Source organism: Chiloscyllium punctatum, chromosome X (genome assembly GCF_047496795.1).
Source record: "Chiloscyllium punctatum isolate Juve2018m chromosome X, sChiPun1.3, whole genome shotgun sequence".
NCBI classification, from domain to species: Eukaryota; Metazoa; Chordata; class Chondrichthyes; order Orectolobiformes; family Hemiscylliidae; genus Chiloscyllium; species Chiloscyllium punctatum.
In genome coordinates this window covers 27,675,850-27,701,095 of record NC_092791.1, presented here as the reverse complement: position 1 = coordinate 27,701,095, position 25,246 = coordinate 27,675,850, and the positions used below count along the sequence as shown (strand labels likewise).

General features: G+C 47.7%; 1 protein-coding gene and 1 long non-coding RNA gene across 2 annotated transcripts in view; both read right to left on the bottom strand.

Moving 5' to 3' along the window:
* Positions 1-25,246, bottom strand: part of asic1b (acid-sensing (proton-gated) ion channel 1b) — an 814,340-nt gene that overhangs the window by 463,803 nt on the left and 325,291 nt on the right. The gene's annotated exons all lie outside the window — the stretch shown is intronic.
* Positions 12,681-25,246, bottom strand: part of LOC140471130 (uncharacterized) — a 118,129-nt gene continuing 105,563 nt past the window's right edge. The window contains exon 3 of the long non-coding RNA XR_011956868.1: positions 12,681-13,045. This is a non-coding gene — a long non-coding RNA (uncharacterized lncRNA). The remainder of the gene's footprint in view (positions 13,046-25,246) is intronic.

The following is a 25,246-nucleotide window of genomic DNA, read 5'->3' as shown; positions in this document are numbered from 1 at the left end:
TCAGCCTCTGACGCTCCAGGGAGAACAGCCCCAGCCTGTTCAGCCTCTCCCTATAGCTCAAATCCTCCAACCCTGGCAACATCCTTGTAGATCTTTTCTGAACCCTTTCAAGTTTCACAACATCTTTCCAATAGGAAGGAGACCAGAATCGTACGCAATATTCCAACAGTGGCCTAACCAATGTCCTGTACAGCCACAGCATGACTCCCAACTCCTATACTCAATACTCTGAGCAATAAAGGAAAAACAACCAAACACCTTCTTCACTATCCTATCTACCTGCGACTCCACTTTCAAGGAGCTATGAACCTGCACTCCAAGGTCTCTTTGTTCAGCAGCACTCCCTAGGACCTTACCGTTAAGTGTATAAGTCCCTAAAAATAAAAAAAATAAATCTTCTGGTTTATGAAAAAAAAAGCCTGCTCATGACGATTCTGTCACAACATGAACTCTGTCAAAGCCAAATGGCTAGCTCTTTAAAAAGAGCAAGTTTTGTTTGAACCGTTTTGCTTGTGGTCTTCAGCACCTAATTATTTGGGTCACCTTTTGTGAGCTTGCTCATCTCGCGCCTCCAGCGCATTTCCCCCTTCTTGCGAATCGACTGGTCTGCATATGCTTTTGGGCGTTGCTTCAGGGTCAGACAAATAGCCAGTTCCGTTGCTCGGTGAGATGAAGAAAGCCAGTTGAAGGCCTTTGTTGTTCGGCTGACACGTTGGTGTTGATACCTTCTGCCATTTCGTGGGAACTTGAAGTTTCTCCTGACCCTACGTTTTACCTTGCTGTACAGCTGGAGCGAGGGACTCAGTTCCAGATCTCCTCTGTCACGAACCGCTGAAAGCATTATAAAAGAATTCAACTTTGAATTTGCCTCCCTCACCATCTCAATCAGATCAGTCTCATGTCTGGGCCGATAGGTTATGGGTTCACACTTTACTCCAGGGACATAAAGTTGAGTCACCGGTAGACAGGATAGTGAAGAAGGCGTTTGGTATGCTTTCCTTTATTGGTCAGAGTATTGAGTACAGGAGTTGGGAGGTCATGTTGCGGCTGTACAGGACATTGGTGAGGCTCCTTTTGGAATACTGTGTGCAATTCTGGTCTCCTTCCTATCGGAAGGATGTTGTGAAAAAGTTCAGAAAAGATTTACAAAGATGTTGCCAGGGTTGGAGGGTTTGAGCTATAGGGAGAGGCTGAACAGGCTGGAGCTGTTTTCCCTGGAGCGTTGGAGGCTGAGGGGTGACCTTACAGAGGTTTATAAAATCATGAGAGGCATAGATAGGATAAATAGACAAAGTCTTTTCCCTGGGGTCGGGGAGTCCAGAACTAGAGGGCATAGGTTTAGGTTGAGAGGGGAAAGATATAAAAGAGACCTAAGGGGCAACATTTTCACACAGAGGGTGGTACGTGTATGGAATGAGCTGCCAGAGGAAGTGGTGGAGGCTGGTACAATTGCCACATTTAAAAGGCATCTGGATGGGTATATGAACAGGATGGGTTTAGAGGGATATGGGCCGGGTGCTGGCAGGTGGGACTAGATTGGGTTGGGATATCTGGTCAGGTTGAGGATAACAGTGGTACTGTGGCTTAGTGGTTGGCACTGCTGCCTCACTGCACCAGGGACCTGGGTTTGGTTCCAGCCTCGGGTGACTGTCTGTGTGGAGTTTGTACATTCTCCCCATGTCTGCGTGGGTTTCCTCCCACAGTCCAAAGACATGCAGGCCAGGTGAATTGGCTATGCTAAATTGTCCATGGTGTTAGGTGCGTTAGTCTTAGGGAAATGGGTCTGGGTGGGTTACTCTTTGGAGGGTCGGTGTGGACTGGTTGGGCCGAAGGGCCTGTTTCCACACTGTAGGGGAATGTAATCTCAGTGCACCAGATCACCACCGACTTATGATTTTCAATCTTTCCATCATGCTATCACAGAGTTACCAATAGATTGCTCCTCACTATTTACTTCTGAATTACTGACAGCGTTGCATCCTCCAGTGAAGGACCAGAAATCTCAAGGATGACAAATTAACAAGTGTGCAAGTTAACAGTGTGACCAGCAACTGTTTACCACTGACTCACCCGACGGTGGTCTCGATTCCTGGCCAGCTAACTCTACCAATGAGTCCCCATGTCAAACGCTGCATACTAATAGGATGCAGAATCACGTAGCACAGTGGAGGCAATGTGTTTGTGCCAACACTCTGAAAAAGTTATCTAATTTGTTCTCCCCTCCTCTTTCCCTGGAGACCTGTAATTTATTTCCTTTGCAAATAATCCCATTGAAAGTTACCATCGAATCTGCCTTCCTTTCCGGCAGCTCAATGCCAGATAACAACACAAAGTGAGCAAAAAGCAAGTCCTCCTCTTCCCCGCTGCCGGGTTTGTGTATTTGTTGGCTCTGCTGGAGACTAATCCTCCTGCCAACTGAAACAGTTTCTCCCAAGCAGCTCAACCGTCACCCCTGCGTGATGATGAACCCTTGGATGAAATCTGCCCCCCCCCCCCCCCACTGTTCTCAGCTTCAGGGAGAACATTCTTCGCTTCTGCCATCTCTTCCCCCCCCCTCCACAGCACTGAAACCCTGGGACGCAAGAGTGGCTTGGAGAAACTCGGCAGGTCTGGCAGCATCCGAGGAGAGAGAGAAAAAAACCGAGTTCACCTCTTCGGAAGGTTGACGGAGGGGTCGCTGTGCTCTCTCTCCACGGCTGTTGCCAGACCTGCTGAGTTTCTCTAGCCACTCTCTGTGCCTGTTTCGGATTTCTCCCTTTTATCCTGGCAATTCTCTATCCCCTTTCCGATGACGTGACCTCCTTTCAGTGTACTCTCCGGAATTAGACTCTATTACTCAAACTAAGATCACACACTTTGCTCTTAATTTACTTTTAAAGAGGATTAAAATTATTTTAGCTTTGATATTTTAAAAAATAAGGTTTTGAATTTGTGTGCATAGCATTGGAGCTAAAGCTATATTAGTTCCTGGAAACCCACCGATACAGACGTTAGCCCCTAATCTATTGATTAGATTCCCTACAGTATGGAAACAGGCCCTTCGGCCCAACAAGTCCACACCGACCCTCCGAAGAGCAACCCACCCAGACCCATTCCCCTAACTAATGTGCCTAACACTACGGGCAATTTAGCATGGCCAACTCACCTGGCCTGCACAACTTTGGACTGTGGGAGGAAACCCCCGCAGACACGGGGAGAATATGCAAACTCCACACAGACAGTCGCCCAAGGCTGGAATTGAACCTGGGTCCCTGGCGCTGTGAGGCAGCGGTGCTAACCACTGAGCCACCATGCCACCCTCATTGCTCTACCCTGCTCCTGAGCTGAACACCAGTACTCAGATGATGTATCACGTGGCATCTTTGAAGGTCTATGAAAGACTGTCTCCTCCAAAAACGGAATAACAAGTGTTTCAGACATAAAAATGTTTGCCCCTTATTGCTTCTTAAGTATTGCTTGATTGGCCTCTTGCTGTGTCGAGATGCTTCACTGCAATATTGTACTTGTCAGGAAAACCCACTGTTAGTTTGAGCTGCTTTATATCACATAATCTTTCCGATTAAATACAAAAATGAATAGCGTGGGAATTCCTGCAACCATCAGTGTCAGATCCCAAAGAAATAAAGGTAATGTTGCCACAATCCCACTCTTCTCATCTGACAGACTGGTGGTAGTTTAATCACAGGCGAGAGTTTGAGAAGGAGAGTCCTTTGTGGACTCGTCAGCTTTGTACGCAACTGAAGGTTCCTCTCCCACTCACTTTAGTGAAATAAGGAAAATCGAACCCTGCTTTCGGCACTGGGACATCGAATGGAATCTATTCTGGAGCTCCCATCCCTTTACCCTCTATAATCTTGAGCTCGTCCCAACCTCTGCTGTTCATTTGTTAGCACACAGCAAGTCCTGCACCCCCATCACTGCCGTGCCCACTCATGAATGCAGAGGCTGGTAAAGGACGTTTCAGTACTTTAGCCTTATTGGCGCTGGGAAATGATGTAAACCAGCCATCCAGCCAACTGAGCTTTTTATATCCGAAATGAGTGGGAGTCAATTCGAGTATCGACCATCCCAGAGGGGGGATCATGATGCAGTGGGAATGTGGTTGGACTAGTTATCCACACTCCAGCTTAATGCTCAAGGGCTCATGGCAATCCACTGATTTGATTAGATTCAACAAGTCCACACCGACCCTCCGAAGAGTAACCCACCCAGACCCATTTCCCACTGACTAATGCACCTAACACTATGCATGCAATTTAGCATGGCCAATTCACCCTAACCTGCACATCGTTGGACTGTGGGAGGAAACCGGAGCACCCGGAGGAAACCCACGCAGACACGGGGAGAACATACAAACTCCACACAGTCGCCTGAGGCTGGGAGCTAACCCGGGTCCCTGGTGCTGTGAGACAGCAGTGCTAACCACTGTGCCACCGTGCCGACACTCTCTCTCTCATCGCACATTTCAAGGATGTAAGCTTTTGGTCAGTCTCTGGAACAAAAAAATCACTTCAATTGTCAGCAAAAGCAAAATGTGCTGCCAGTAAGGCTGAAGTCCTGAAACGTCCTTTACCAGCCTCTGCATTCATTAGTGGGCACAACAGTGATGGCGGTGCAGGACTTGGTGCATGCGAAAATATGAACAGCAGAGGTTGGGACGAGCTCAAGATTATAGAGGGTGAAAGGTGCGGGAGCTCCGGAATAGATTCCATTCGATGTCCCAGTGCCGAAAGGCAGGGTTCGGTTTTCCTTACTTCACTAAAGTGAGTGGGAGAGGAATCTTCAGTTGCGTACAAAGCAGGAACGTTTCCACATTTCTCTGATGAAGAGTTCGACAGAACAGCAAACAGTGCGCTCCCACAACCTCGCTGCAGAAATAACCTCGGTCTGATTCACTCCCAGAATTACACGTGCCTGACCATTTCCAAATGCTGCGAAGACCCAAAGTATTGCCCAGTGTTCAGTTCCTTCTTCAACCCACTGTTTCGAAACCTTCACCACAAAGCCAAGACAGCTCAAGGAAACATTTTCAAATGTAATGCAGATAAATGGCAATAATCCCTTCCTAAATTTATATCCTAAACAAAAAAGGTTTATTAATAATGTGAATTTATCTACATTGATGGCCACGCTGAAGCCCAGTCAGATTAATCTATGAAATACTGTCGCTGCTTCAAAACTCAGCTCATAAATCTTCCGCTATGATTCTGGCATACTGAGCGTGTTGTGAACAGAGCACTAAAGCGAGATGGGACATCCTGGAGAGAGATGAAGCCACAAACAGCCTTCAGATATAAAATACCAGCTGCCCCCAAACGCCTGACAATATATTGACAATTAAGCGCTTCTCACCAGTTACTTCTCTAAGAAGTGCCAAAGGCAGGGAGAGCTACTGTGTGACCAAAACTGGCTTGCTTGGTCTCTCAAAAGGCACACGATGCTCATAGTTCCTTGAAAGTGGAGTGGCAGGTAGACAGGTGTTTGCCTTTATCAGTCAGTGCATTCAGTATTGGAGTTGGGAGGTCATGTTGCAGCTGTACAGGATATTAGGTAGCATGGTGGCTCAGTGGTTAACACTGCTGCCTCCCAGCACCAGGGACCCAGGTTCGATTCCAGCCTCAAGTGACTGTCTGTGTGGAGTTTGCACATTCTCCCCGTGTTTGCGTGGGTTTCCTCCGGGTGCTCTGGTTTCCTCCCATAATCCGAAGATGTGCTGGTCAGGTGAATTGGCCATGCTAAATTGCCCGTAGTGCTAGGTGCATTAGTCAGAGGGAGATGGGTCTGGGTGGGTTACTCTTCGGAGGGTCGGTGTGGACTGGTTGGGCCAAAGGGCCTGTTTCCACACTGTAGGGAATCTAATCTAATTAGTTAGGCCACTTTTGGTATACTGCATGCAATTCTGGTCTCCATGCTACAGGAAAGATGTTGTGAAACTTGAAACGGTTCAGAGAAAATTCACAAGGATGTTGCCAGGGTTGGAGGGTTTGATCTATAGGGAGAGGCTGAACAGGCTGGGGCTGTTTTCCCTGGAGCGTCGGAGGCTGAGGGGTGACCTTATAGAGGTTTATAAAATTATGAGGGGCAGGGATATGGTAAATAGAAAAAGTCTTTTCCCCAGAGTAGGGGGGTCCAGAACTAAAGGGTGTAGGTTTAGGGTGAGGGGGGGGAAGATTTAAAAGGGACCTAAGGGGCAACTTTTTCACGCAGAGGGTGGTGTGTGTATGGAATGAGCTGCCAGGGGAAGTGGTGGAGGCTGGTAAAATTACAGCATTTAAGAGGCTTCTGGATGGGTATATGAATAGGAAGGGTTTAGAGGAATATGGGCCAAATGCTGGCAAATGGGACTAGATTAGGTTAGGATATTTAGTCAGCATGGACAAGTTGGACCGAAGGGTCTGTTTCTGTGCTGTACATCTCTATGACTCTGTCTAAGGGATCAGACAGGGATAAGAGTTAAGTTTGAACAAGATTTCTCAAGGTGCACAGAAAACTGGGTGAAAGTTACAGAGTGAAGGTTGGAGGTAGGGTAGGGAAGCTGAAGTAACATCTCAAAAATCATTCAAAGACAACAGTTGATGAAGTGAAGCTTTGCTCAAGCACATAGTGAGAACGAAAGGAAACCGGACATCTCGGTGAATGGGAACATTGCAGGTTTGGAGATGGAGGAAGGCTCAATTCATATATTGCCACCAAAACACTGAGGAACATGAGGAGGCCATTCAGCCCCTCAAGCCTGTTCCACCCTTCAATAAATGGGAGGTCATGAGGTCGTGGTATCATCACTGGGAAAAGACTTTGGCTATTCACCCTATCCATGCCCCTCATAATTCTATAAGCCTCTGTAAGGTCACCCCTCAGCCTCCGATGCTCCAGGGAAAAAAACACACCCTTTAGTTCCAACCCCTTCAACCCTGGCAACATCCTTGTAAATCTTTTCTGAACCCTTTCAACTTTCCGATAGGAAGAAGACCAGAATTGTACGCAGTATTCCAAAAGTGGTCTAACCAATGTCCTGTACAACCACAACATGACCTCCCAACTCCTGTACTCAATGCACTGACCAATAAAGGCAAGGGTACCAAACACCTTCTTCACTATCCTGTCTACTTGATGCTCCGTTTTCAAGGAGCTATGAACCTGCACTGTCTTTGTTCAGCAACACTCCCCAGGACCTTAAGTGTATAAGTCCCGCCCTGATTTGCCTGTCCAAAATGCAGCACCTCATATTTATCTAAATTGAATTCCATCTGTCATTCCTCAGCCCATTGGCCCATCTGATCAAGATCCCGTTGTAATCTGAGGTAACCTTCATCGCTGTCCACCACACCTCTAACAGTGCTGTCACCGACACATGGGACAGCGTATTCACAGACTTGCAGGAAGAAAGAGCTTCCATTTCCAGAGCACCTTCCATGATCTCCTGAGCAATGGCCACCCTTGGTGGCTCTCCAGGTGAAATGAATCAAAAGCCGAGTGATTGAGGAGGTTTGCTCTGGCTGCCATCTTGATGTATTATTCTGTTGATGATGTGGACTCGCAACGATTATGGTATTCCCCCCCCCCCAGTGGAAAAACAAAATAAACCTTGAGGTAAATGTCACGACAATACATTTACTTAATGAATGTTGTTATGCATGTAGTCAGACTGTAACAGGTATGAATCATTCAGTGGAGCCATTTGTAACAATAATTATTAAAAAAAGCAGCTGTATTTTATGGAAATTCAGCATTGGACGTTCATAAATTGTTAAACACGATTACAGCAGGCTATGGGTAGCAATATATCTGAATCAGTGGCTTTGGCATTTATTTTAATTACAACAGGAATTTCTATCCATCAGGTTGAAGCTAAAGGCATAATTCTAACCTCTCTCATTGCAAAAGAAGCTCAAATGATATTGAAGTGCAAGGACTCAACCAGAGCATGAAGCATATTGAATATTGCAACTCGACTCAAAGCAAAATGACACATTGAACATGAAACAGTGTGGAGTTTCATTAAACCCTCCAGATCCTCCTTTCAGATCAAACAGTGACCAAGTACTGGGTTTGACTGGTACAGGCTCAGGTTGTGACAAGGATTTGAGTGGACGTGACACCGCACAGTCGAAGCGATTCGATTGCAATTTTCTAGACTTTGAGGAACAGGCAGCAAGAAACTGCTTCCACTAATTGTGGAGGCTCGGACTGGGTGTGTAGCCGAAACATTAGTGCCAACCTTGTGGGTGTGAAATTAAGAAGGGAGGTGTAGAGATTGTAACGAGGTCAGTCAGGTGGCCCTCATAGAGTCTGAGTTCCCTGGTTGGGGCTGTTAATCTGGTCCAATCAGGGAGCCCTGGCTGACAGATAGAAACAGGAGGGTATAATCCCTGCCCTCCCCTTCACTGTTTGATCACGCAGCATTGCCCTTTGACGTGAAGGGCACTGTTTGTCACTGGCCACTCGGGTGTTTCCTTTCTCCCTGGTGGTGGGAATTGAATAAAGATTCGTACACCTTGTGTCTTTCAGTGTCTCACACCTGTAAACACACAACATGGGTACGGGGGGGGGGGGGGGGGGGGTAACAACAAAGCAAAAAAACAGGAGAGTCAGAGGTTCTGCTCACTCTGAGAGCTGCCTCTGAGGGAACTGGATCAGTGTGTGAAGGACTCTCCTTTTTTAAATTAATTAATTAATAAAAAGAAACAGGAGGGTCAGAGGTTCTGTTCACTGACAACTGGCTCTGAGGGAGCCCCTTATCCTAAGGCTATGACCTCTCATCCTAGACTGCCCCACAAGAGGAAGCACCACTCCATGTCTGTTTTATCCACACCTTTTATCATCTTGAATACCTCAATCTGATCTCCCCTCATTCTTCTAAATTCCAGAGACTAGAGGCCTAAACTGTCCAATCTCTCTTCATCCAACAAACCCCTCATTCTCTGGGATCAATCTCATTAGCCTCCTCAGAACTACCTCCAATGCCCCTATATCTTTCCTCATATAAAGTGACCAAAACCATGCAACATACTCCAGATGTGGTCTCACCAATGCCTTGTATAGTCACAATACTTCCTTACCATTATATTCTACTCCTTTAGCTATAAAAGCCAACATTCCATTCACTTTCTTTATTACCTGCTGTGCCTGCATGCTAGTTTTCTGTGACTCATGAACATGTTATAATGCAGGAAACATAGTGGCTCATTAGCACAAAGTAAACTTCCACAAATGTCTGTTTGATCAGATAACGTAGTATGCAGCAACCTTTGTTTTAACTTACGAACTGGCACTCTCAATCAACCGGCAAGAATTATATGTACCTCAAATACTATGAGGGTTCCTGTATTGTTCTGTCCAATTATTCCAGTTTTCAACTATTTACCTCAAATTTGTAGTTCAATTGAATGGCCGCATGAAATATCAACAGTTGATTCAGTTTCTCCTCCAATACCTCGATGTGGTCAGTTGAGGGTGTGAGTGAGAAGGCTCTCTCCCAGTAGGTTTTATTTAAGGCAATGTTGCATTATTATTTAAGTGATTTATGCTGTAAATAAAGAATACCTGTAATGTGTTTACCTTCTGAATTATATTTCTATTACTTAGTGTGTGTTTTTACATTGATTAGGTGGACCTCTCGATTATCCGGAATATTTGATTAACCAGCTCACTCTGGGTCCCATTGGTTAATCAAAGGTTTACTGAGGGGTACATTTTAACAGAGATAAACCGTCTTTCGAATAGTGCCTTAGGGTCTTTCATTTCCATCTCAGCTGATAGGCAGGGTCTCGGTTTAACTTTTCATCGGAGACACGGCACCTCTTTCAACACTTCTCCAATGCGTTTGAAAGAACGCTCCTTCAACGGGGAGATTTTTCTTTGTAAGTGCTGAAGCCGTGGAGCAGAACTTGCATGTCAAACTGTGCTGTCAGTCATTGGGGAGCAGGTGAATCGACATTTCGGGCAATAGCCCTTCATTCCTGACGAAGGGCTTAGGCCCAAAACGTCGATTCTCCTGCTCCTTGGATGCTGCCTGACCTGCTGTGTGTTTCCAGCACCACTCTAATGTAGACTCTGATCTCCAGCATCTGCAGTCCCCACTTTTGCCAAGTGGGGAGTAGGTACCAACTGAACTTGGGTGGACATTGCCCACAATTGGGTAAGCTTCTGTGGATCTCTACTCTCGAGCAGAGTCTACGGGAGGGGGGGAGGAGGAAGGGACAGCAAGGTGTAAAAAGACAGCACGTTTCCAACTCAAAAGTAGGAGTTTGAAAGCGGCTGCTTTTCCACCACAGTTACTGTCTCCTAAACGTTTCTCACTGTTGGCATCGAAGGTTTGTTCCCATCTCGTCAGACAAATCAGACAAGTCAGTCTGAAAGCAGCAGAGCTGCAACTCGAAGCTACTGCACTGCTGAGTTGAAGCGAAGGAAGGCACTATTGTTATCATGGGAGAGCGAGGGATTTACATCAGCATCAAATGTAACAAATTCAATGTGCACATCCAGCGTCAAGATAGCTGCGAGCTACTGTCACCCATTAGCAACCATTGATGCAGATAGATCGGCTGATGGGACACGTTTGATGTTTTGACTTGCTGTGCATTGATAAGGATTTCTAATTACCTGAGATGCAAGCTATCAGTACAGGAGTACAACACATTGCACTGTCCCCATACCAAAGCACAAATTAAAATCTTCAAAGGTTCACACTCTCTCCTGCTTGGAAAACACATAACCAGGCCTGAGACAAAACTGTCATAGTGGTCTGGATATGAAACGCATTGCGGTGAAGGTTGTAGATTCTTTCCAATATATTCTGAGGGTGCCTAACTGGTGAAGCTGGTATTGTGTGGCCATTACTTGTCACCCTCAACGCAACCGGGTGACCACTTCAGAGTGGAAGCCCAGACCGGGTAAGAACAGAGAGCTTCTGCCACAAAAGGACTGCAGCAAATTATTTGCACTATTGAAACCAATTCGACAGGCCGTGGACACTGTCCCTGACAAAAAAACTGTGCTCATCGAAATTCGCAACCTGCCATCATTTGCTCTCTGCATTAATATCCTGAGGATGGTTAGCTTAATAGTTCAACCGCTCAACGACTCTCCCCAGAGAACAATGTCACTGAGTCACCCCACCTATCGGGGAATGTGGCCGCACAGCAAGATCCCAAAAGCAGCAACATTACATTGACCTGGCTATCAGGTAAAACGATGCCCAGTTAAGAGGTAAACATTGTCAAGGTTGCTGGGGCAGGGGAACTGGGAGTGGAATCTGCCTTCAGGTAACATTACATCCTTTCTGACAGGATTGATTTCAATTTCACTTCGAATATTCAGTTCTGTCCTTTCAGAAGGATGCCAAGGTCCCTGATTTTCCAGAATGAAGGAATTTAAGCTTCGATGGGAGAAACTGGAAAGGTGCTCCCTGGAGTCAAAGCTGATTGAGAGGAGTGTTGATAGCAGTGTATAAAATTACAACAGGCTTAGACAGGGTAGATGAAGACACAGAGGGTGGTACGTGTATGGAATGAGGAAGTGTGGAGGCTGGTACAATTGCAACATTTAAAAGGCATCTGGATGGGTATATGAATAGGAAGGGTTTGGAGGGATAGGGGCCGGGTGCTGTCAGGTGGGACTAGATTGGGTTAGGACAACTGGCCGGCATGAACGGGTTGGACCGAAGGGTCTGTTTCCATGCTGTACATCTCTATGACTCTATTAGCTGATGGAACAACGGCAATGGGGGAACCACATCTTTAGGGTGTTATGAAAGAGGTTAATTGTGAGGAAGGACCTCACAAATAGTCATGACCTCTAGCTCAGTGCCTACAAGGGAGGTGGAATGGGAGGCAGGGAATCATTTCAAGAGGAAACTGGTGCTGGAGGTAACTAAACTCACCAGGTCGAATGACTCCTTTCCCACTCCTGCCCCACTATTGGCCACTCTTATTAATACTGACCTCTAGTCAGCTCGCAGTCACAACCTATCGAAATGGAATTGAGATTGGCCAACTCACTTCACAGTCAGCAGAGGAGCCACTGAGCTGTGCGAGATGGGAGAGTGGTGTGAGAGGTGAAAAAGCAAAGTGCGAGGCCAATGCACCACTCGGTAACATCACGTGCCGTGGTAAACAGAATCTTCCTCGTCATCTGCAAATCCATAAATACTCCCAAATAAAGAAAGAGCTGTTAAACTTCATTCCACCCAGTGTGACCTCAGCTGTGTCAACAATGACCATGCATAATTGCTGCTCAATTCATTGAAAATTCATTCGACTTATTAAATAATGATAACAATAAGTAAAAATGCTTAAGGTTAACTGCTCGCACTTTCAGATTTGACAGGATGATGGATGAGACTCAAGGGCTTTATAGAGACGATACCTCATCTCATTATACCCTGGAGTTTGTTAAAATCCCGCCACATGACTCAATTCATCAGTCTCGACTTGACCTTGTTCATTTGCAACTGTATCCTTCTAGATGGTTCCTGTCAAGACCAGAGAATCAGAAGCCTTATCAAATTGATCTCACTTTTTTTTTAAATATCCACGAAATACTGGCAGCAGGGCTACTACTGACGGAGAGAAATCTGCTTGTTATTTAATTGAAATGCTAAGGTTGTTGACACTTCTGTGCTGACATCTTATCAAAAATAAACCTCCCTGTCACTTGCAACCGCTCACTAAGAGACGCGCAGGCCCGTCCAAGCTTGAACCACTATTTTTAATGCATGCGGACACAGACCTAACTTCTGTTCAATAGCACTCACTTGACGCCTGGAATTTCTTGATTTAAACGTTGAGACATAAATGCCAAAGACGCAGAAATAATGACCTCTTGGTGTCAGGCTGCGTTCGATGTGAACTCGGGTCAGAGGTGAAAGGGCGAGCCTGTTTGTTGGAACGTGTTTCTGGGAGTCGCCTTCCAATATTCTGTCTTTCAATCTTCATGTGACCTGAAGCCAGGCGGAGCAGCAGAATGCCCCCCCCCCCCAGTGCAATCGCCAACGCTGCAGTCTGACAGAGGAACCTTTGCACTGGGGAGTGGCAGACAACGATCACTGTGTAAAAGAAAATGGAGTGGGGGTGAGGATTGAGTGTGAACTGCTGGATCATGTTGGGGAAGGGCTGTGGAGGGAGAAGGAAGACTGACGTTAAACAGCAATTCAGATGGGACAGCCACTCCCATGGAGTCAATGCCAATGGTGAACAGGTAGAGCCTGATGCCAGTAGGGTGGCACAGTGGTTAGCACTGTTACCTCACAGCGCCAGGGACCTGGGTTCAATTCCAGCCTTGGGCGACTGTCTGTATGGGGTTTGCACGTTCTCCCCGTGTCTGTGTGGGTTTGCTCCAGTTTCCTCCCACAGTCACAAAGATGTGCAGGTTAGGGTGGATTGGCTGTGCGAAATTGCCCAAAGTGTCCATGTTCAATGGGTTGGCCGTGGTAGGTACAGGGACAGGGTGGGATGCTCTTCAGAGGGTCGGCATGGACTCAATGGGCTGAATGGCCTGCTTTCGCACTGTAGGCGTTGTAAAATGGAAAGTAAATTCTCCATGCTTGTAGACAACATCTTCATGCCTTAGGGGAAGGGGTGACCATGGGACAGGAATGTGCTTCTAATCTTCCTTATTATGATCAGTAGAGAGACAAATAATCTTTCGAAAGATATTAAAATTCTCAGTGGCCAACAGGAAAGATCAGATGACTCAATTTCAGGTCTTAAGACCCCCTACTCTAACAAACAAACATTGGCTTCACGCAGAAATGGCTGGAAAAACTCAGCAGGTCTGGCAGCATCTGTGGAGAGAAATCAGAGCTAACCCTTAAGGTCACTTGAGCCGAATCGTTCAGTCTGATTTCTCTCCACAGATGCTGCCAGACCTGCTGAGCTTTTCCAGCAATTTCTGCTTTCGTTTGTGATTTTCAGCCGTTCTTTATTGTCTTAACACTATTCAGTAGACAACTGATAACTCAAAACTACAGAAAACAAATCCCATATTTAACAACAAAGTCCCTCTCCACTGTTATACCTTACTCTCTCCCTTAAGTGGACACTGGTTGTCCTGAAAGCAGCCTGAAGCTGTTCCCAGTTCCCAGTCCCTTGTTTCCTTTTCAAGCTGGCAGACTTTATTCTTGACACGGGAGGGCTATTTCGGAGAGTCCGTCAGTCCGAAATGAGCCCAAGCTCACCAAATCCGAATGTAAGGTCCCACCTGCGTTCTGCATGGCCACTAATACAGGGACGAACTGAAAATGTGTTGCTGGAAAAGCGCAGCAGGTCATCCAAGGAGCAGGAGAATCGACATTTTGGGCGTGAGCCCTTCTTCAACTTTCTCCCAACAATACAGGTAGACAGGCAGGAGGCTGGAAGAACACAGCAAGCCAGGCAGCATCAGAAGGTGGAGAAGACAACATTTCGGGTGTAACCCTTCTTCAGGGGTGGGCATGAGGGTGAGGGGAGCTGCAGATAAAGAGGGGGCTGTGGAGGAGGGTTTGGGTGGAGTGAGGAACAGAGTGGTGAGGTGGGGATAGGTGAAGACAGGTAGAGGGTATGGTCTGGGTTGGTCAATGGGAGGAATGAGTCCGGTTGGTAGCTGGAAGGAAGGGTCGGTCAGAGGACTGGAAGGGAGGGGGAGGGGCTGGGAATGGAGTCGGGGAATGGGGAGGGAGGTTATTTGAAATTGGGGAACTCAATGTTGAGTCCTCCAGGCTGTAGGCTGCCCAGGCGGAAGATGAGGTGTTGTTCCTCCAATTTTTGGTGTGGTTTGTTGTGGCAATGGAGGAGGCCAAGGATGGTCATGTCGGAAAGGGAGTGGGGAGGAAAATTAAAATGGGTGGTGACTGGGAGGTCCGGTCGGCCCCTGTGCTCAGTGAACCGTTCCCTAAGTTTACGTTTGGTCTCCTCTACATTGGGAGCACCTGATGCAGTAAACTAGGTTGGAAGAGAGATTAGATTACTTACAGTGTGGAAACAGGCCCTTTGGCCCAACAAGTCCAAACCGACCCTCCGAAGCGTAACCCACCCAGACCCATTCCCCTACATTTACCCCTTTACCTAACACTACGGGCAATTTAGCATGGCCAATTCACCTGACCTGCGCATTTTTTGGATTGTGGGAGGAAACCGGAGCACCCGGAGGAAACCCACGCAGACACGGGGAGAATGTGCAAACTCCACACAGTCAGTCGCCTGAGTCGGGAATTGAACCCAGGTCTCTGGCGCTGTGAGGCAGCAGAGCTAACCACTGTGCCACCGTGCCGCCCACGAGGCAGGTGAACCTCTGTGTCACCTGCAAGGACTGTTTGGGGCCCTGTATGGAGTTGAGGGGGGTGGGGTACCAGCAGGTTTTGCATTGTTTCCGGTTGAGGGGAAGGTACCAAAGGGTTTGGGGGGTGTTGGTGTGGAGAGTGGCGCAAACCAAGGATCGTCTACGGGAACGATCCTTGCAGAAGGCAGATGGGGGTGAGGAGGGGAAAGTATTCTTGGTGGTGGGGTCTAGTTGGAGTTGGTGGAAATGTTCAAGGATGATGTGTTGGATGCGGAGACTGGTGGAGTGGTAGGTGAGGACAAGGGGACTCTGTCTTTATTGCATTTAAAGTGGAATAACAGAGGGAGGAAAAGTGTGTTGTTTGAAATAAGTGGACATCTGGGATGCTTGGGAGTGGAATGTCTCCTCGTCCGAGCAGAAGCGGCAGAGGCGGAGGAATTGGGAGAACGGGATGGTGTTCTTGCAGGATATTGGGTGGGAAGCAGTTTTTTTTCTCTCTAACTAAGCAACGGAGATAAGTTGCCTCTGTCTCTCCCAGATTACTGCAGACTGACATGTCTGTGCGGCTCAGAGATGTCTTAAGAAAACACCCTGATACGGCAATGACATGTGATGGGCTTTTCCCGTCTTACAGCCCATCTCCATGGCAACATGCATCACATGGCCTTGTATATCCAGATGGAATGCTAACTGGCTATCCTCAGACCTAAACGGCCTTGGAATTAAATAGACACTTTAATGGATAACCGCTAACAAATCCCAATATTCCGAACACTCTCCGAGGACTTGGGGATTAAGGGTCTGAACCCTGTCAACACAGCTGCCTTGGTCATCATTTACCAGCGTGAATAGCTCTCACTTTCTTCCAACCAGGGACCTGCTCTCATCTTTAACAATCAGGCTTGTAGTCATGCAGAATTCCAAATAAACGACCACAACCCCTTCCATTCCTCCACTCCATTCCACTGAGACATTCGCAAAACATAATGACCTTGGAAACTTGATATTCACAACGCCTGGGTGTGAGGTAACGTGAGCCAGGCGTTCCGGCAGAGTGGATTGCTTCTGGATTGAATCCCACTCCAAAGCTTAATGGCTGAGGATGGTGAGGGAATTGAATGGAATTTATTGCCACGTGTACCGAGACACAGTGAAAAGCTTTGTTTTAGAACACAGAACATAGAACAATACAGCACAGAACAGGCCCTTCGGCCCACGATGTTGTGCCGAACTTCTATCCTAGATTAAGCACCCATCCATGTACCTATCCAAATGCCGCTTAAAGGTCGCCAATGAATCTGACTCTACCACTCCCACGGGCAGCGCATTCCATGCCCCCACCACTCTCTGGGTAAAGAACCCACCCCTGACATCTCCCCTATACCTTCCACCCTTCACCTTAAATTTATGTCCCCTTGTAACACTCTGTTGTACCCGGGGAAAAAGTTTCTGACTGTCTACTCTATCTATTCCTCTGATCATCTTATAAACCTCTATCAAGTCACCCCTCATCCTTCGCCGTTCCAACGAGAAAAGGCCGAGAACTCTCAACCTATCCTCGTACGACCTACTCTCCATTCCAGGCAACATCCTGGTAAATCTTCTCTGCACCCTCTCCAAAGCTTCCACATCTTTCCTAAAGTGAGGCGACCAGAACTGCACACAGTACTCCAAATGTGGCCTAACCAAAGTCCTGTACAGCTGCAACATCACCTCACGACTCTTGAATTCAATCCCTCTGCTAATGAACGATAATACTCCATAGGCCTTCTTACAAACTCTATCCACCTGAGTGGCAACCTTCAAAGATCTATGTACATAGACCCCAAGATCCCTCTGTTCCTCCACCTGACTAAGAACCCTACCATTAACCCTGTATTCCGCATTCTTATTTGTTCTTCCAAAATGGACAACCTCACACTTGACAGGGTTGAACTCCATCTGCCACTCCTCAGCCCAGCTCTGCATCCTATCTAAGTCCCTCTGCAGCCGACAACAGCCCTCCTCACTGTCCACAACTCCACCTATCTTTGTATCATCTGCAAATTTACTGACCCACCCTTCGACTCCCTCATCTAAGTCATTAATAAAAATTACAAACAGCAGAGCAATACAGGCAGATCACAGAGTTAAGTAGATAGATAGTAAATAATATGTAAACAGCGGCAAAAACAAACACAGGTACAGGTGAAAGTGTAGAGTTTGTGAGTCCATTCAGTATTCTCACAACAGTAGGGTAGAAACTGTTTCGACACTGGCTGGTGCGTGTGTTCAGGCTTCTGTACCTTCTCCCCGATGGTAGAGGGTGTAGAAAAACATTGCCTGGGTGAGATGGATCTTTGAGAATGCTGGCGGCCTTTCTTTGACAGCGGGGCCTGGGAGATGGATTCTATAGATGGGAGGTTGGCCTTTGTGATTGTCCAGGCCGAGTTCACCACTCTCTGTAACCGTCTCCGATCTTGAATGGTACAGTTGCCACACCAGGTAGTGATACATCCAGATGGAATGCTCTCGATGGCACACCTATAAAAGTTGGCAAGGGTATTCGCCGTCATGCCAAATTTCCTCAGCTGCCTGAGGAAGAAGAGATGTTGTTGGCCCTTTGTAACCAGTGCGTCCACATGAAGAGTCCAAGAAAGCTTGTTGTGGATGACCACTCCCAGGAGCTTGACACTCTCCACTGGTTCCACCTCTGTGCTGTTAAAGCGTAGGGGGGGCATGAGTAACATCCTGCTGAAAGTCAATAATGAGTTCCTTGGTTTTGCCGGCATTGAGAGCTGGGTTGTTCTCAGTGCACCATTTTAGCCCTCTGACATACATCTTGGCAGGCAGTGAGAGTGGGAGAGCTTCCTGCTCAGCCGTGTGACAGATGGGCTCTGAATTGGAGCCCCTATCATCACCAGCGCGTGCCTCCAGGCTGCACGAGGCGCAGGTTAGAATGTCGATTACCGGGGTGACTGAGATCTCTTCGGTGCTGGTGGGGATCCGTTGGCTGAATGACCAGCACAGATCAGTGTCAGGTTGCTTTCCCCATTCCGGTCTGGGGCAGGATTCGGTTTTTCCCCCCTTGCCCTGACGCGATGCTGGAGGTCAGACCTGCGACCTGGGGGTGGAACGTGCGGAGGGAGGTCAGCCCAGGACGGCCGTGAATTTTCGACGGAATTAAAAGCTGGCGGAAAAAGTGGCTGCACACCATTGAAGGCACAGGAACCTCCCTGCACAAGCTTCCATTAGCGGCAAGTGATTACTCAAATGTAACAGAGGAAAGTTCGCCCCAAGGCCATGGGCCAAGTGTTAAAAAACGGGATTGGTAAAGTTAGGGGCTTGCAGACTTGATGGGCCAAAGGGGCTTTCTTCTCTGCTGTAGACCTCTACGACTCTAGTGACCAACTTGGGAGCAGACCCCTGTGACAGCAAAGCCAGACAGATGGAGAAAGTTGGGAGGTCATGTTGCGGCTGTACAGGACATTGGTGAGGCCCCTTTTGGAATATTGTGTGCAATTCTGGTCTCCTGCCTATCGGAAGGATGTTGTGAAAAAGTTCAGAAAAGATTTACAAGGATGTTGCCAGGGTTGGAGGGTTTGAGCTCTAGGGAGAGGTTGAATAGGCTGGGGCTGTTTTCCCTGGAGCGTCAGAGGCTGAGGGGGTGACCTTATAGAGGTTTATAAAATCATGAGAGGCATGGATAGGATAAATAGACAAGGTCTTTTCCCTGGGGTGGGGGAGTCCAGAACTAGAGGGGCATAGGTTTAGAGTGAGAGGGGAAAAATTTAAAAGAGACCTAAGGGGCAACTTTTTCACACAGAGGGTGGTACGTGTATGGAATGAGCTGCCAGAGGAAGTGGTGGAGGCTGGTACAATGACAACATTTAAAAGGCATTTGGATGGGTATATGAATAGGAAGGGTTTGGAGGGAGATGAGCCAGGTGCTGGCAGGTGGGACTAGATTGGGTTGGGATATCTGGTCGGTATGGATCAGTTGGACCGAAGGGTCTGTTTCTGTGTTGTACATCTCTATGACTCTAATAAGCCTCAGATATCACGGGTGATAGGATTGCCTTGGTGACAAGAACACTGGATTCAAGAAGCAAGGCAGACAACCCATTCAAAGCGTGGCAGTCAAGGGAAACTTTGGACTGTTTGCCTCTTCATGCAGACAGGAAGTCATGGTTACAGGGCATCATGTGATTTGTCAAGGGTTAGCCAAGTCCCTGTGTGTGCAAGATGACTCCGAAACCACGGAGCTGGCAGGGAAACAGGAAGAGGGCAGTTGGGAGCTGGCAGGGAAACAGGAAGAGGGCAGTTGGGAGTTGGTAGGGAAACGGGAAGAAGCCGGTTGGGAGTTGCCAGGGAAACAGGAAGAAGCCAGTTGGGAGCTGGCAGGGAAACAGGAAGAGGGCAGTTGGGAGCTGGCAGGGAAACAGGAAGAGGGCAGTTGGGAGTTGGTAGGGAAACGGGAAGAAGCCGGTTGGGAGCTGGCAGGGAAACGGGAAGAAGCCGGTTGGGAGCTGGCAGGGACAGGGAGGCAAGATACTAAAGAGTGAAGGAGACTCGCAGCAGTATTCAAATTGTTTTCTTTTAAAAAAGGGTTGGCTTCATGCCATTGGAAAGATTACTGGCAGAGTTAACGTTATCTCTAGCAGCAAAAGCCCCTTCACCCATTGTAGGGGAAATCAAGTGAAATATCCCACTGCAATGTCAACTAGTCTTGTCTGGCAAAGGTAATAAGGGAGAAGTATATAACGATGGTCTGTAATGGTAACATGTTAAAATCAAGCTGCCATCCTGGGAGGTTGGAGACTGGTTGAAATGGCGCTTGGCCTACAACTGGTCTATTGTCAATATGCGCCTTTTAAATTGTTGCCTCTAATCCAAGACACCCACGCAATGAAGTGAGTCACACAGCAGATTTGTACTGATGAATTGGGCATTGTTTAAGTATTCAGCTACACCGTTAAATGATATGTCATAGCGTGGTGGCAAATCTGTCAGAAGAAAACAAATCGCATAATGAAGTGGTCCAATATCCAACTGTGTCAATGAACAGAAGGACTCTGGTTTAATTCATTCGTCTGCGACCTGCTTCAGTCCTTTTCCAACTGCGGCTTCACCTTCCCCGTTCCGTGCTCTGAACGTTTTCCTGCCTTGTCATTAATCGTGACATCGCAGCTGTGTTCTTTGTACACAACGTTTACAATTTGGCCCACCCGCAACGAATATTTCACAGGAACCCAGGAGCAATTTCCCCGGCTGCCTCTGGCAGAGGAATTCTCAAAATTCCGTCTCGACTGTGTCGCTCAAATGCATCGTCGCGGCGATCATTAACACAAGCAGGTGTTAGTCGAAATAGTGCGCTGTCAGTACACTGCTGAATACAGAACACCAACTTGCATTTGTTCACGCTCATTATTTTAGCAGAGTCGCCGTAGAAGGGGAGAATTCCTCTCTCGGTTATTTATCACAATCTTACAAAACACATGCGCTCATGATAATCAAGTGTCAACCAATGCGCAAAGATGAAATCTTCGCGACAGGATTGAAATTGTGCAGCGTAACGCTGACAGCAAACAGTAACCCGGGCCGAGAGTTCCTCCTGCCTGCTTTCGGAAAGCTGTTAACCTGTTTAAATGAGGCTATGTTTAGCATTGAGACAAGAAACACTGCAGATGCTGGAATCCAAGGTCGACAGGCTGGAGGAACACAGCACACCAGGCAGCATTCGGGAGGCGCAGAAGTCAACGCTTCAGGCGCAAGTCTTCTTCAGGAGGGCACAGAAAGGCAATTCTGTGGAAACGCTTTCAGTTCCCAAATTTCCGTCACCTCTCTGCTTTGCTTCCCTTCCCTCTTCCCTTACCCTGCGCTTTCCAATGGAAGCGTTAATATCAGCCTTCCTTAAAAATTGAGACAAGAATCAAAACCAAATCGAGAGACTGCACTTCAGATAATCTCTTCAGCTCACGTTATCGACTGGAACTTCGGAAAAGGGCAAGGCTTATCCCGAGTTTTCTCCCAAAGTTACTGCCTCCAGGAATTTTTTTTATATTCATTCACAGGATGTGGGCATTGCCAGCGTTTATTGCCCATCCCTAAATGCCCAGAGGGCAGTTACAAGTCAACCACATGGCTATAGGCCTGGAGTCATGTGTAGGCCAGACCAGGTGAGGATGGCAGTTCCCGTCCCTAAAGGACATAAGTGAACCCAATGGGTTGTCCCGACAATCGATTCATGGTCATCGTTAGACTCTTAATTGAAACGTCTTTGACTGAATTCACATTCCACCATCTGCCATGGTGGGATTTGAACCTGAGTCCCCAGAACATGACCTGGGGCTCTGGAATATCAGTCCAGCGATCACAGAGTTATTACGATAGCACACAAAGAGGTTAGTCAATGGGATGAGCCTAACTCCTTGCAGATGTTGAGAAAAGGAACAGGAAGTGACTTCACCACAGGAAATGACATCACAAACCCAAACATATAAATAGAAAGCAGGAGTTATCAGCAGTGCTTCGCCTGAGGCCCACTGAAGATGTTACCTAGTAAGGTGACGAAATGTCTGGAAATGAACCCTCTAGCTCAGCGAGCAAACCTACACTCAAACCCTCAACCTGAGCTACAAATCTTCTCAAAACTCACAGATGCTCTTTTGCAATTGTCCATCCTGCGAATTGGAACCTTGATGCGGAACATGGAAAACATAACAGGTAAGTCTAACTTCATCTTCCTCCACCAAGGTACACCAGGAGTGGCCGTCTGGTTGAAATACAAATGCAACAGTCAACTTTTTCCCTTCCCTAGCTCAGAGAGACAGAAACCAACTGGAATGCCTTTCATCCCAACAGCAGCTGATTGGGGACCGGGGGTTCGTTCGGTCACCTTCCTGCATGTGCCATTGTGCTTACTACAACTATGGAAAGTTTACTCAAACAAATCGCCTGACAGAAAAACAGGCATCGTTTCAGAAACACAAAGTTGCAACATTTTGAACTTTGGGAATCTGGACTTTGTATAAAATATCCCATGCGTCTCGGAACTGAAGGTCAGGTTTTACCACCCTGAGTCGTGACAGACTGAAAAGTGGGGTGGCAAAAAGAATAGGGCTGGCATTGCCAGTCTGTCATGCCCGTTTCCAACTCTGCCTGAGGACAGCAAGGCAGAGCAGGGGTTGAACGAGAAAGCCTCCTTATTTGGGAGACGTCTTGGCTGGTTGTTGTCCCAGAAGCTAAAGAAAGCTGGCAGCAAGGCCAACAGGTATTGCTGTCGAAAGTTCCTGCTCAAGAGGTTCCCCTGTTGCTGTTGAGAATATCCCTTTCCTCAGTGCATTTTGGGGAGTTGAGGAAATGATGTGCTGAATGCAGGGGTCAGAAAGCCATTAACCTGCTCCCAGAAACAACAGAATAGGCTTCAAAAACAAAACAAAACACACTGAAAATCCAGGGGCTTGATGTCTGTCCATCTGGGGGTATGCGTGTGAGGGGGAAACAGGGACGAGTGTGTGCGTGTGCATATGAGTGTGTGCGTGCGTGTGTGTGTGTGTGCGTGCGCGCATGTGCATGTGTGTGCGTGCGTGTGTGTTTGAGTGTGTGTGCATGTGCGTGTGTGCATGTGTGTGTGTATTGGTGTGCACCTGTGTGTGCGTGTGTGTGAGCGTGTGCATGTGAGTGTGTTTGAGTGTGTGTGTGTTTTAGTGTGTGTTTGATTGTGTTTGAGTGTGTGTGGGTGTGTGAGAGTGTGTGTGAGAGTGTGTTTGATGTGTGTGTGTGTGTGTGTGTGAGAGATAAAATGCATTGTGGGAACAGAGCAAAGATTCTGTCTTGTAAATGGAATTGATTATCGTGGTGCAATCCAGTGTAATTCTTGACGAAGAAGGTTCCTTGGAAGTCAATAGGTTTGTCTATTAATGCACAGTCAGCAACCTGGGCGAATGCATACACGAAGAGAAAGATTTCAGTAAAAGATACCACTTTGCCGTTTCGCTCTTATTGGATCTTGGAAAAGCTTCCTGAGGGCTAATGTATTTTCAAGTGAAACACCAGGTCTGTTCAACAGAATCTGCAGCTGTCCTGCAGACATATTCCAATCATATCAGACTCCAGATTGAAAAAGATGAGTTACCCTTTGGCCAACAAGCCAAAATAAAAACTGCTCATGCCTCACTGGTTTGGAGTTTCACATTCGCCATCAGCTCTCTTCTGATCAGTCACCTGCCACTTCAGTGCACCACCATGTTCCCACACCAACATTCCCCATCGCAGACCTGCTGCAGTGTTCCCACACCAACATTCCCCATCACAGGCCTGCTGCAGTGTCCCCACACCAACATTCCCCATCGCAGCCCTACTGCAGTGTCCCCACACCAACATTCCCCATCACAGGCCTACTGCAGTGTTCCCACACCAACATTCCCCATCACAGGCCTGCTGCAGTGTTCCCACACCAACATTCCCCATCGCAGGCCTGCTGCAGTGTCCCCACACCAACATTCCCCATCGCAGATCTGCTGCAGTGTTCCCACACCAACATTCCCCATCGCAGGCCTGCTGCAGTGTTCCCACACCAACATTCCCCATCGCAGACCTGCTGCAGTGTTCCCACACCAACATTCCCCATCACAGGCCTGCTGCAGTGTTCCCACACCAACATTCCCCATCGCAGACCTGCTGCAGTGTTCCCACACCAACATTCCCCATCACAGGCCTGCTGCAGTGTTCCCACACCAACATTCCCCATCACAGGCCTACTGCAGTGTTCCCACACCAACATTCCCGTCCTAGGCCTACTGCAGTGTTCCATCGAGCCTCAGCATGAGCTGGAAGAACAACATCTCATTTTCCACTTGGGGATCCTGCACCCTCTAGGATTCAATATTCAGTTCAGTAACGTTACAGCGTGATTCCATCCTTTCATGTTACTTACTCACCCCCACACCCGGTCCATCAGGTTGCTTTTAGCACTGTCAGCCATTCTCACCTACTCCTGGGCCCATTCGATGGGTCACATTCAGTCCAGCTCACCCATTCTCCCCTACCCTGAGCTCTTATTGTCACTTATTCGGCTTTTTTTCTGTCCTTAATCTCCTTGTTTCCCTCCCCCTTTCATATCTCATTGTGGGCTCCATCTCCACCTGGTAAAAACAATGACTGCAGATGCTGGAAACCAGATTCTGGATTAGTGGTGCTGGAAGAGCACAGCAGTTCAGGCAGCATCCAAGGAGCAGAGAAATCGACGTTTCGGGCAAAAGCCCTTCATCAGGAATAAAGACAGTGAGCCTGAAGCGTGGAGAGATAAGCTAGAGGAGGGTGGGGGTGGGGAGAAAGTAGCATAGAGTACAATGGGTGAGTGGGGGAGGGGATGAAGGTGATAGGTCAAGGAGGAGAGGGTGGAGTGGATAGGTGGAAAAGGAGATAGGCAGGTAGGACAAGTCCGGACAAGTCATGGGGTCCATCTCCACCTGTCCCCTCACCTCACCCTCTCCAACCTTCTCTTCAGAATAAATACCACGTTTTCCGAGCTGCTAACAGTTCTGATGAAGAGTCACCGGTCTCAAAATGGTAACTCTGCTTTCTTCCAACAGATACAGCCAGACCTGCTGAGTTCCACCAGCAGTTGCTGTCTTTCCTTCTATTTTAGTCAAATTGCCCCACATATCGGGGATTTGGGAAGGTGCTAAAATATGTCTTTTTAAACCGACTCTTAAAAAAAGGCGCAATTTTGAGTGCTGAATGCACCGAACAGAGAGACTTCCCACTTCATCTCCCCTCCCGAAACACAATGACACATCCATCCTGGGCCTCTCCCACTGCCAAAATTAGGCCGGACTGAAGGAAGAACACATCCCATCTTCCGCCTCAGGAGCTCGACGTAGAATTCACCAGCTTCCAAATCTCCCCAGCATCTCATCCCAGGTCCAGCCCTCCATCACCGCATCCCCAAACCCATCTTGACCTGACCTCACCTCCCTTCCCACTTACTTGCTCCCGGCCTTCCCAC